Source organism: Macrobrachium nipponense, chromosome 25 (genome assembly GCF_015104395.2).
Source record: "Macrobrachium nipponense isolate FS-2020 chromosome 25, ASM1510439v2, whole genome shotgun sequence".
NCBI lineage: Eukaryota > Metazoa > Arthropoda > Malacostraca > Decapoda > Palaemonidae > Macrobrachium > Macrobrachium nipponense.
Window position 1 is genome coordinate 68,956,589 of NC_087214.1, and position 13,504 is coordinate 68,970,092.

At 39.4% G+C, this 13,504-nt stretch overlaps 1 long non-coding RNA gene across 1 annotated transcript in view; it reads left to right on the forward strand.

The window, feature by feature from the left end:
• The window catches only part of LOC135199216 (uncharacterized), a 151,296-nt gene that overhangs the window by 6,759 nt on the left and 131,033 nt on the right, over nt 1-13,504 (forward strand). Inside the window, exon 2 of the long non-coding RNA XR_010310981.1 lies at nt 4,290-4,349. This is a non-coding gene — a long non-coding RNA (uncharacterized LOC135199216). The remainder of the gene's footprint in view (nt 1-4,289; nt 4,350-13,504) is intronic.

Sequence of the window (13,504 nt, forward strand, 5' to 3'; positions counted from 1 at the left end):
GGGCACAGGCACCGGTAGGTGCCAAGGTCACTTGCGTAACGGTTGGAGGGTGGTCGGGTGACATTTTTGTGGTAAGGGAGGGGTCAAGCACTAACACACACTGCATTCTTTTACCCATTTCCCAGGAGCAATAGGCCTCGAGTAGCTGTGATTTGAAAGATTTCCAAGGCACTGATTGGAGCAGAAAGAATATTAGTATATCTGCAGTTGCACAACACTCTCAGGCTTACACGCCGGGTATTACGTGGAGACACTATTAACACATTGCTTACTATAGGAGGTATAATCACCAAGGGTGAAAAACCCTTCTTTTCTGTGAAGAAACGCGAGAGAGACCTCCAACACGTCCGCCCCCACACACAGTGAAGCCTAACAGATGAATTAGCCATAAGACTCGGGTACTCAGATTTTTCCGCAAATTGTAACTGTATCAAGAGATTTAAACAATGTCGTGGAATTGTATCCAGATCCATCAATGGATAGAATTTGACTGTGGACCAGAAAGTTGTTAATGAATATGTCGGTAACACACTACTAAACCTACTAAAAGATTATGACCCATGCATGAAACAGGGCCTGTCTAGAAACTCTTACAAAACAGAACACTACATTTTAAAGGTCAATGCAGTCATGGAGGCAAAAACAGCGAAAAGAGATTGACAGTTCCACTCACAGCTAACATGATAGGCACAGACAAACTCAAACCCCTTGTCATAGGTAAGCTTACCAACCTGAGATGTTTTAAAAACGTCAGCCTTCCTGCTTGGATGACCATCAGTATTTTCAAGCAGTGGGTAAAGGAACTCGACAGATCCATGACTAGACAGAATATAAAGATTCTACTTTCTATCAACAATTATCCAGAGCATCCTCACATCAAAATACTTGGGTACATAACACTTGTCATTCCTGCCACCAAACACTACATCAAAGCTACAACCAATGGGCCAAGGCATAACTTGGAATTTTAAACAGAACTACAGGCGACTACTCATTCAGTAACTGCATGACAGCCACAAAAGCAACACAACAAAATGCTTTATAAGATCTAGCATTTAACAAATTATGATAATACAGTAAATGTAAAATGTGTGTCCAGGTTTCTTACCTTTGAAACTGGTGTCATATGGTGGTTGTGATGGATGATGAGAGGGGGAAGGTGGTGTGGAATAAATACAAGGATGACTGATCTTCAATGCCTTCTTTTTTTCCATTTTATTTGGGGAAGATTTCTTTAGCAAGGATTTCTTTGTGAAAGATATATTCAGCAAGGATTTCTTCATCACTTTCCTTTTCATTTGGGGAGGAAGCAGTCATTGGAGGTGGGGAGGCTCTTGAAGTTGATGGCACCTGGGAGGCTGCTGAGGTTGAAGGCGCTGGTTTAAAGAATTTGTTTGAGGAAGTTTGCATTTTTTTTATCATATATGATATGATAACACTGGAAAGTATCATTGACTATTGTTGCTTCTGTTGAGAAGTCAATCTCTCAACATGGGGTCCTGATTCTCAAAAATATTCAGCACTTTTTCTAGAGGAGAAAACCCTTCGGCTATCAATTTGGTTTCAAAATTCTTTATAAGAAGTTGTTGTTCTTCATGTTCTTCTGTTTTTTGTTTTTTTTCCAGTCCAATCAAATCCTCATTCGTCAACTCCTCTGAATAACTGCCAAACAGCTCTTGAAAGTTCTCTCCCCCTATGTCAAGTTGTAACTTTTCACTTATGACGACGAGACTGTTAGGGATTCCCAATTTCCCCTCCTCTTGATTAAACTGTCTAAAGTATTTGCAAACTGGGGGCGTAAGGCTTCCATATTCCATTCATTTTGATCTCATTTCATGCCATCCAGCTTCTATGTTCTTTATACAATCGTAAATGATGTAACCCTTCCAGAAGTCATGTAAGGTCACACTGCATCACTTATTTTCTTTAATGCTTGCCTATATGTACAGCGATAGTAGTATTGAAATTTGCTATTATGCCCTGAAGTGCGATGGGTGACCAGGGGTATTGTACAGAATTAAGAGAATCTCAAATGGAATGTTACTCTCTCTGCAGTACAGCTTGACTTCCGGGATAAAATAATGGAAAACCTGGTCCTCAAATACAGCTGGAGTCACCTAGGCTTTCTTACTGGCCATCCAGATAATGGTTTGACGTCCAACAAAAGACATCCCCCAAGAACACAGGCGTTTACGAAATTCCATGCCTGGACTGTGAAGTTCCTTATAAAAAGTTCACGCTTTAATATCTGGTCATCTCCCTGCCATGAAAACCAAAATTATACACACAAACCCACTGAATATCGGTAGCCTTTTCAACTTCAAGGACCGTTTGGATCCATTGATGACCTCATGCGTTATTTACAAATTTACTTGTCCTCTATGTAATCGAGGAACCTATATTGGATCGACGCATAGGTTACTTAAGATCCGAATCGACAGTCATAGAGCTGTCAGCTATAGAACTGGCACTAAGCTTTCGAATCCCGAATTTTCCAACATAAGGGATCATACCGATAAATGTAGGTATTCTATTCAGTGCAAGGACATTGAGGTTTTGGGCAGAGCTTCCAATCATAAGGTTTTAGCAATTAATGAATCATTGTTCATTAAAAAACTGGTCCCCTCACTGAACACCCAGCCATGTCTACACCTCTTTACCTCTCGTGAACTGTTTACGTTTTTTGTTAGTCCTTCCTCTGTCTTCACACTCAACGGTTGGTCCTTATTTGTATTTTTAACTATGATTGTTTTTTATTGTACCTTACGTTGTGTATTTTAATATTGTAGCTTAATTGAATTGTATTAGTTAGATATTGTTACTTTTTAGCTTGAAAATGAGGCCTGCTGGTTGGCTTCGAAATGTTGCAACTTAATAAATATGAGTTCCTTGACTTGTTGGTGTGCTTCCCCTGCTTCAATGTATATATATATATATATATATATATATATATATATATATATATATAAGTATATATATATGTATATATATATGATATATATGTATATATGATATATTATATATATATATATATATATATATATATATATATATGATATATATATATATATATATCGAGCTACATGTCCTTGTAATATCTAATTCGCTCTACCTCGGAATTAATATATTTTCATATATGCTTAACCAAAGGGGAATTTTTTCTCGATAATAGACTTGCCTGGACCAGGGCACGAACCCATGGATCCTTTCAAATCCAGGAATGTCAGTGAAGCTTTACCTACTACACCACCGCGGTGGTTTAGTAGTAAAGCTTCACTGACGTTCCTGGATTTGAAAGGATCCATGGGTTCGCGCCCTGGTCCAGGCAAGTCTATTATCGAGAAAAAAATCCCCTTCGGTTAAGCATATATGAAAATATATTAATTCCGAGGTAGAGCGAATTAGATATTAAAGGACATTGTAGCTCGATATATGTATATGAATCACGGAAATGTGATATGACTTTTATATATATAATATATATATATATATATATATATATATATATATATATATATATATAAATATATATAAATATATATAAATTTTCCTATCATGCAAACCTGAAGTCCTTTGCATTAGGATAAGCTTGCCAACGTCAGCTGGAATGGGCATAAGAGGCTTACTAGCAAGGTTATTAAGAATGGATGGGTAGGGTGAAGCCCCGCCCACCTGTTGGGCAGCACTCCAGTTTACCTTTCGTTCCAAGTGCCAGATATGAGGATTGCCGGAAGAGGGCCGTTTTGTAATTAATTTCAGGTTTGTATCTTCTATAAAAATATGTGTGTATGTTCGAATGTTCTAGCACAGCTTTGAAACGCTTGGAACAATTTCATCAACTTGGTGTGTAGTTGCCTTACTACCTAGAAAAGATTACTTACTGTAGGGGTTAGACTTTACTTGCATGCCAACAGGGGTTTGGGTGGGAGGGGTTTCCCTGAAACTGGGCTGGCGCTGCCCGTAGACTTAATAACAGCCGTCTCTATCTAAGTGCAGATAACTCTTCAAGTCTTCGTTTATCATCCTTCAGTGAATGTGACAGTTTCATTTCGCGCTTGTAAATGATTGTTTCTTAATTTACTTGATAATTTGCATTTTGGACTTCAGTTTATTAATCATAGTTTTTATTCTGTGAAAAGTTTTATATATGTACACTGATGCAAGAAATTCATAATTCTTTTTCTCCTTATGTTTATATTAACTTTTTATTGTATTCTGTAATAGGATTTCATTGCTCAGTGCATGTGCCTTTTGATTATTTTTCAAATAGCTTTTTTTTTATTTTACAGATTTTGGATTCAAGTTCATTAGTTATTTATTTCTGGGAAGGTCTACATTTCTACATGAATGTAAGTACTGCATAAATTGAAATTTAGAATTTTTTTTTCTTTTGCTATTACTCTATTGATAGATTTGATTTATTTTCCTGTGTAATAGAAGGTTGGGATAAATAAATATCCAGGTATGTTCTACTTTTTGGGGGTGTTCTGTGGTTCAGGTGTTTTCTAGGGTCTGGGTGTTTTCTAGCTATATATTATATAATATATATATATATCTATAATATATTATTATATATATATATATATATATAAGGAGCCCATAAAAACACCAAAATATAGAGAGAGAAATACTATATTTCAGAGACTGCTGTCTCCCTCTTCAGGTAGATGAATAAGGAAAGTTACAGAAAAGGTGGTATTTATACCAAGAGGTCCATCCACAGGTAAGCCAATTTAGGTCACTCCCACTGATAATCTTCCTTTAATCTTCTTAAGCCATGGTTGAATGAAAACCTTGCCGATGACATCTGTGTCCCTTGCTCCCTTTGAGATATTCATTACCTGCCTCTCTTTAATCAAGGCTGATTCCATCATTTGACTCTTGTACTGGCAGTTGCTGCTATAAATTATACGTGACAAATTCCAGTTTATTCTATGGTTATGTTCATTTATATGGTTGAAAATAGCTGGGTTCTGTTGTCCATACCTAACTGACCGTTTGTGCTGTATTAATCTTTGGGAAGTGATTTTCCTGTAAATCCAATGTAAGATTGGTCACAGTCCAGGCATGGGATTCCGTAAACGCCTGTGTTCTTGGGGGATGTCTTTTGTTGGACGTTAATTAGGGATTTGGCTAAGGTGTGTGGGTAAGTAAATGCAAAAGGGTTAGATTTTCCGAGGGTCTGAGTCACCGTCTTAATCCTGTCCAGGTGTGGAATTTTTATTTTACTGGGTGTGTCTCTGGTCTTGTCTTGAGGAGGTCGGTAGAAAATTACGTTTGCTTTGTGAATTGCATTCTCAATTATATGGTTAGGATACCTTAAAGATGAAAGTTGCTTACGAATTAGTTCAAATTCTTTTTCCAGGAAATCTGGGGAACAAATTCGTAAGGCTCTTAGGAACAGGTTGCTGGCTACACCTATCTTGATAGCAATGTCGTGATAGCTAAAGTAGTGATTGTAGGAAAGTGAGAACGTTGGTTTTCTGTATATAGTAAATATGTATTCTGTCGTGTCTCTGATTTTTAAAACATTAAGAAAAGGAATTTAGTTGTCTGTTTCCCATTCAACTTTCAATTTAATGCTTGGCACTAATGCATTTAATTTTGAAAAGAATCAATTAAAATTGCCCCATCTATTATCCCAAAATGTTAGAATATCATCTACATATCTCATCCGAAGCATGTTTTTGGGTTATATTGCATTTATTACTGTAGCTTCAAAGTATTCCATGTACAGATTAGCTAAAACAGGACTTAAAGGACTACCCATACTACAACCGAACTTTTGCTTATAGAATGATTCCCTGAATGAAAAAACGTTATTAGATATACATAATTCAACTAACTCTATTATTTTGTCTAGCGCCAATGGGAAATGATCTGAATAAGGGGATAATTTTTCCCTCAAAAACTGAAGAATGCCCTGTACTGGTACTTTTGTGAACAGGGAATCAACGTCAAGGCTTAAAAGTTTTATGTTGTGAAGTGGTATATGTGCTTCTCTGAATTTGTGACAAAAATCTTCCGAATGTTTAATGTGACTGGGAGAAGAAGTCTATAAAAGGGGAAAGGAGGCACGCTAACCATTTAGAAATTTTGTAATTAAAAGCTCCGGCACATGAAACGATGGGTCTGAATGGAAGGTTGTCTTTGTGAGTTTTGGGAAGGCCATAAAAGTAGGGAAGTTTAGGATTAATTACTTTAAATTTCTCTAAAAGTTCAATGCTCTTTTTGTCTTGGCCAATTAATCTTACTTTTCGAAAAAAAAATTCTGTCGGGAAATTTTGGAGGGGATTCTTGGTCAGTTTGCCGTAAGTGTTTGTGTCGCTAAGGAGTTGGTTGATTTTGTCGAGGTAGAAGTCTTTTTTTCATGATTACGATTTTGGCGTCTTTGTATTGGCCTTGGATCTACTTATAAAAACTGGTTATACGCCGCAACCAGGCCAGGCCTATGCCCTTAGGGGTCGAAGACCACACTATCCTGCTGACCTGACGCCAGTCCTTCCTGCCCAATTATCACAACGTCTAACTTTTTTAGCGACCGGATGGCTATCATAAATCCACGGGGGACAGGATATTTCTTATCAAGGTCAGTAACACTCCTTTTAAATATATCTCTTAATTTTATATACTCTATGTAACGGCTAATTTAAAATGGTACAAAAACTATGTCAAAGTGACGAAATAATTTCAGAGATGTGTCACAGATACTTTTTAGTGCGGCAAGAAAGAAATTCGCGCTTGCGCGCCTGCGTAACGATTGTAAACAAAAACAACACCTTGATCCGTGAACTCCCAGCATCCCCCAAGGCGCGTGATTCAAGAGTTTTCGGCTGGTAGGCCTAAAGTATTTTTCCGCGAATTTTTGAAAAAAACTTTTGTATGTCGACGTAAAATACGTCCAGTCGGCACCCGAGAGACAAAAAATGTCGACGTAAAATACGTCCAGTCGGCGTTAAGGGTTAATGATGGCGACTGTTGACAGGCCTGGTAGGAGTGTCTCCGGCCGGAAAAGTTGGTAACCACTGAGTAAATGTTTGCTATCCCAAAGTATTTTCTCAAAAATTTAAAATCTGTTAGGCATAATATCAATAATGTCTTATTTTATGAATATAATATATATTTCTAGTGGTAAGTTACTTTTATTACATAGTTAATTATTAACTCATTATTTCCATTATAAATAAGAAACGGAAATCATTCCCTGCTAGGGCGAGTATATCAGAACCGTGAGGGTGTCACATTTCCCCAAAATTTACATTTTTATAGGCCTTAAAGACCGTAAACGAATTCATCTAGGCTTTATGGTTCATGTATGAAGATGAGAGCAAACTGACCCATTAATCTTAACTATTGGTGATGATTTGCATATGATTTTGCTACCTAATTTGATCTAAGATGAAAACTTTCTTTACAAAGGTTTCAGGGTTCCCAGACGTACAATAATTATCGTACGAGTAAGATAATTATAATTTGACCCTTTGTACCATAACGTGCGTACGATACACGATAATTCCCGATATATGTAAGATAATTACTGGAAACGTACGATAATTTGAACCTTTTCGTCAACTTGTAGGAATTTATAAGATTTAAGGCATATAAGGCCATTCACCGCCTGAAAATAAGTAAAGCTCAAAGGAGTAGAAGGCACAGAGGAAGAGATGGAACGGTAACGGACAATTAATATGTACCCTCTCTCTCTCTCTCTCTCTCGAAAGTTCGAAACTTTTTGGAGTGCAGCTAATGTTTCTGTCAAGTTTGTCGCCAACACGTCCATTATTTCCTATACTTCCCATAGGATGGATAATTGTTCCGTCTTGTTACAAGATCAGTCACTGAATGTCTTTAGTGGCGAAAAGACTGATCGTAACGGATCGTTGACCAGGATTTAAGGATTATAATTCAGTTTTTATTATGCTACAGGTCATTATTAGCAATAAATAAGAATGATATCACGATTTTTTTTATTTAGCCTTACATTAATAGATATAAAGATATATTGTTGTAGCTGAAATACAGCTATATTATGAAAATAAAAATGTACGATAATGCTAATAAAAAAAAAAAAAACCCGATAAATTTGGAGAGCTATGGTACGATTATTTGGTCTGATACATCTGGGAACCCAGTCCAGGGGTTTTAATATTTCATTGATAACTATCATTTGGAATCAAAATTGCCCTTGGCACCATCCCTACAGGTTTCCATTTTCGATAAAACGGACAAAAGACAGATATGACGAGAAGAGAGAGAACCCAAAACAATCTTGAAAATGAATGTAGAAGAGCAGAAAAGGAAAGTTAAAGAAAAATAGACCCAAGGAAGCAACATCGTAATATATAGAATTCCATGTTTGGATTGCCCTTCCTTTTATATCGACAATCTAGCAAGGATTTAGAAGTACAATAAACAGCGTACGTATTCTGTCAAAACTGGGCAAGCATCCAATGGTGTATTCATTCATTTAATTTAAAACTCTCACAAGATAAATTGGGCTGATAGAAAGAATTCACGAAATCTTTTAGAATCTGCCATTATAAAACTTAATTTTAATCTTAGCCCTGGCATGTACCTTTGATTTGGAACCCTGTATCAGCAAAATGTTCAAGAATGATCTCAAAGATAAAAATCACTTAAGTACAAATTAGTTGCCATATATATATATATATATATATATATATATATATATATATATATATATATATACTGTATTCGTATGCTTAATTTTTTTCGTATAAATTTTCACCTTTCAAAAACTGATATGGTTTACTAAAAGGAGAATCATCGAATTGTACTTTTATAACTTTTATATTTATTTATTTTTTTTGGTGGTCAGCCACCGTCTTTGTACAATCTTTTAATTGTCTTGTCCCTGCTTCCAAGCTGTTGGCCGTAATAACCTCTTAAATATTTACCCCTGTGTTGATAGGTCTACTATAATTTTTCCAGGTACACATTTCTTCCTTTGTAATTCTCATCAGTCATTAATGTGAGCTTTCTATGTAAACTTATTTATATATTTCTTTATATACTTTTGTATTACTAGATACTTCAAATGTTTATATATTTTTATCAATATTCGGCGTTTGCTTATCTGTCATTCATTAAATATAGTTTCATATACCAAATGAGGATTATTCTAGTATGCATTTTAATCAACTGTATATATAAAACTTTTGACTGATGTGTTAATAGAAATTATTTGTTTAAGAAATATTTACTTTACTTTCCTAATTTTGTCTGATAAACTGGACCAGTTTGAAGAATATTTACTTTAACTTAACTAACAAGAAATCACATTAACATTAATCAAAGATCATTTGAGACCAAGTAATGAATGGGCTCGGAACAGTTTCAATCCAAGTTCAATCCAGATTCTTAATAACTGTGGTCTCCTCTTCCTGTTTCACCACATGTAAACTTTCTCTCATATACTTTTGATGCACAAAACTTATTCTATTATTATTTTTCTTTTTTTTATGTTACTCTGTTCAATTGCCTCTTCTTTCTTCACTTATCCGTCTTTTATGTTTTTATAACATCAATAAATCCATGTGACACTTGTCATTATACCTTCTGCAATGCCACTTGCAGTATCCTGCCCAACTCTGGCACTCGGGAAATGTCATGAAAAAAAGTAAATAAATAAGGAATAAATACAAGTCCCATAAAACCTCTGAGAACATTGTCATAAACATTCCTTTAACACATTTTTAATCAAATACAGACGCAATGACATTCTACATTCTATAACCCCCCCACCCCTCTTAGTGAAGTCAGTGCACCTCATGCGGTGCGCTGTAGGCAGTACATAAGGCTCTTTGCAACGTCCCTTCGGCATCTAGCTGTGGCTCCCCTTCATTCCTTTTACTGTTCCTCTAGTCTCTTCCATCTTGCGATCCACCTTCTCCTAACGGGAACAGGCTGATTCGGAACTTGGCTCATTCGGACTTTTATCCAGGCTTATTCAGACCTTCATTTGATTGGGCGATTCGGACCTAATATGCAGTGGCGGCTCCTGGCTATCATTCATTGGGGTGCTGTTACATAATTTAAAAAAAAATCCTTGATATTAACTGCATAAACATACACATTATATAGTACATATATATATATATGACACTATAAACAATGCCGAAAACTTAATTTCTGCAAGTTCTGTTTTTCTTGGGCTGACTGATCACGAATGGATGATTACCCTAATCAAATTCGAAACTGTACACAAAACAGAAAAAGTATTAAAATACTAAAATTCAAAGCAGTGACTTTCGGCAGCGGAGTCTGACGGACGGCTGGCGGAAAATTGAGAATATGAGGTTACATAAAAATATCAAGTTTATGTAAACTAAGCGTAGCAAAATAAAAATCATTAAATCATTAAAAAGAATAAGAACCCGAAAACAAAAACATTGAGATACAATGCTGAGTATGACAGTTAAATAAAATAACATAGGCCTATATAAAACAAAAGGACTTAAGAACACCCACCTAAAACAGTCGCATGCATACACACACAGACACACACTCTCTCTCTCTCTCTCTCTCTCTCTCTCTCTCTCTCTCTCTCTCACTGAGGAAGGCAGCAGAATCACTGCCGAAAGCTCTTTTGAATTTTAGTATCATTCACATTATTGCTGTTATCATTTTTTCCCATTTATTGCAACGCGCCACTGAGTTAATTATTCTGCATCACATTACATATCATTAGTATCGTCACTGATTTGATCACTATCACTAATACTACATATTGATTAGACTATTGACGAATTTCAAATCACACCTTCGCCCTCCAACAGCCTTCAGGTGCGAGCTGGCTACATTATCACCCTACTAGCAAAATAAGAACCGCTGAGCACCAGCAGTTTTTCATATTGTTTCAATTATTTATTTTTTTTTTTACAAAAACAAAAGAATATTAATAAATTTTATAGGGTTATTGATAATCTTCACCTAATTTCTCATATTCATGTACATACATAACTTTGTGCATATATATATTCAATCCAAAGTCTGTTATGAGGGATGTAGGCATATTCGGACCTTGGCCGATTCGGGCCGCGGCTGATTCGGATCTGAATCTTGGCTGATTCGGACCCATACTAATAATTTTATATTATAGCAATGGGTATTTCTATATAAGCATTCTGCATCGTTCGTCCCCGCGAATACGAAAGCCACCAGGAATTGGGGCGTCAAATGTATTTCGCCGTGTTTAGTACGAGCCACTGGGGGTTAATTACAGTCGTCCGAATAAATATTACTTAAAATTCTTGTTCGGGAGGTAAGACTGCATAGAACAATCGGCCAATCATATGAAGGTCCGAATAAGCCTGGATAAAGGTCCGAATCAGCCAGTACATGGTCCGAATCAGCCTGGTCCGAATCAGCCAAGGTCCGAATAAGCCTGTTCCCGCGCATAGTATGTGCACATTGCTTCAGTAGCTGACCAATTGTTATTTTCCTTTCATTATAGTCCTCCCTTGTAGTTCCTTGACTTGCTTTCTCTGATGTCTCTTTAATTTGCCTTCTTTAACAAGCTTAATTCACCTGATTCGGTATTTCCGTTGCCTCTAAGTACCAGTATTAAAGATATAAGTGAATAAGATGCGAGTTACTTTTTTTTTGTTCCGACACGGCATACAAACCTTCGGTCCTTTTACAATAGGAAGGTACTAGCGGCAGCTGGATAGGTCGTAAGCTTTCGAACAAGGGGTTCGGTAGTTAACTGCTTGTCCGACAGGCGCGCGCGCGCGACTGGGAGGTAAACAAATCACTTTTGCTTTCGGCCTCACAGCGAGTGGACGTGTGTGTTCGACGCTCTCTGCCCGCTTCTCGTCGTTTGCTTTCATGAGTATTTGGTTGTGTTTGTGTGTGAATCATATTGTAAGTACAATCATTTCCTCTCTTTTTTCATCATTTGTGAATTGATCAATCATGGAATCTCCACGCCTCGCTACCCCCCGGAGATTATGCCCGGGTACCGAAGGGCGTAAATGCGGAAAGTTCCGCTCATTCCCGGAAATTGATCCACATATTTTGTGCGCTCGGTGTCGGGGGCGCGAATGCACCCGAGCCGAGCCCTGTGAAGTATGTTCTAATTGGTCGGAGGCGCAGTGGGGCTTGTACGAAGGCAGGAAGAAGCGAAGGCCTGCAAAGGAGTCGTCGGAAAGCTCTCCCGCGACTCCTTTGGTTACGGACACTTCGTCTTCTTTCCTGCCGCCCGCTCAGCTCCCACGTTTGGCGCCTTCCCCTTCGGGGGGGGTTTCTAGGTCCTTCTCCTCACCCGACCTGTCGAGTGTGGAGGAGGGCGCTAGATACCCCGATGTCGAGTTGTACTCTGGGTCCTCTATCCGTTCGTCTTCGCGCGAGCGGGTAGAGGATCCTGCTAATCACCCGACCTTTACTTCCTCAGGTGCGGTTGCCGCGAAGGACGACCTCGGACAGGTGTGGGCATCGTTGGGTCTGCAGGGCGTGCCGAGTGTCCAGGGGCTGCTCTACCATCTCGCTGGCTCTGTGGCGGTCACGCATGCTACGGTAACGACCACCACCACGACCCTTTCAACGCCTGGCTATGCTTCACCTCCTCACCTGGTGTACACCCCGCACGCGGTCTCTGTCACACCAACTACATCGGTGCAGGGGCCAGTCGCCGTACCACGGGGGAGTGTGATGCCGCCGCCTGGGTTTGCCGTGCTGCCGCGACCGGACTTCGTGTGCCCGAAGAGCTCGCCCCTGGACCTCCCACCAGTACCTAGGATGTCTGTGCCGCTGGTCCGTCCACCTGTACAGCCTGCCGTACCTGCCGTACCTGCCCAGCCGCTGTTCACGGACGTGACGTTGCCGACCACTGCTGCCGTTCCTGTACCTGCTCCTGCCGTCTCCACTGCTGTTCCTGTGATGCCTGCACCTGCTGACGTTGTTCCTGTTCCTGGCGCCGCTGCTCCCGATGCCGATCTGTTCGGACAGGTGCGTCCGGGCCCTGTTGCTTCGGCAACAGCAGCCCCGGCTCCGCCCTGGATGACAGATCTGACATCGGTCCTGAGGAGGTTGACGAAGAAGAAGAAGAAGAGGAGGAAGGTGTCGTCGTCGTCTTCATCGTCTTCTTCGTCGTCGTCGTCGTCTTCATCGTCTTCTTCGTCGTCGTCGTCGTCTGCCGCCTCTTCCCCTTCTTCTTCTAAGGCTCCCCCGCCTAAGAAGAAGAAGGTCGCCTCCCCCCCCCCTAAGAAGTCTCCTTCGGGAACTTCTAAGGGCCCGTCTCGCTCCGGTGAGACGGGGGGTTCTTCCGCTGGTCACCCTGCTCCTTCGGGGGCAGGACCCGTCTCTTCTTCCGCAAGGAAGAAGACTACGGGGACCAGAGGAGTGCCGGCTAACACCGGCACTTCCTCACCTGCTGTTAGTGGTTCGACCACGGCAGCAGGATCCGTCTCGGCCTCTCGTTCGCGAGAGGTACCGAGTGTACGGTCGCCTACCAGCGACCGTGCAGCTAGGAACCAGACCTCTG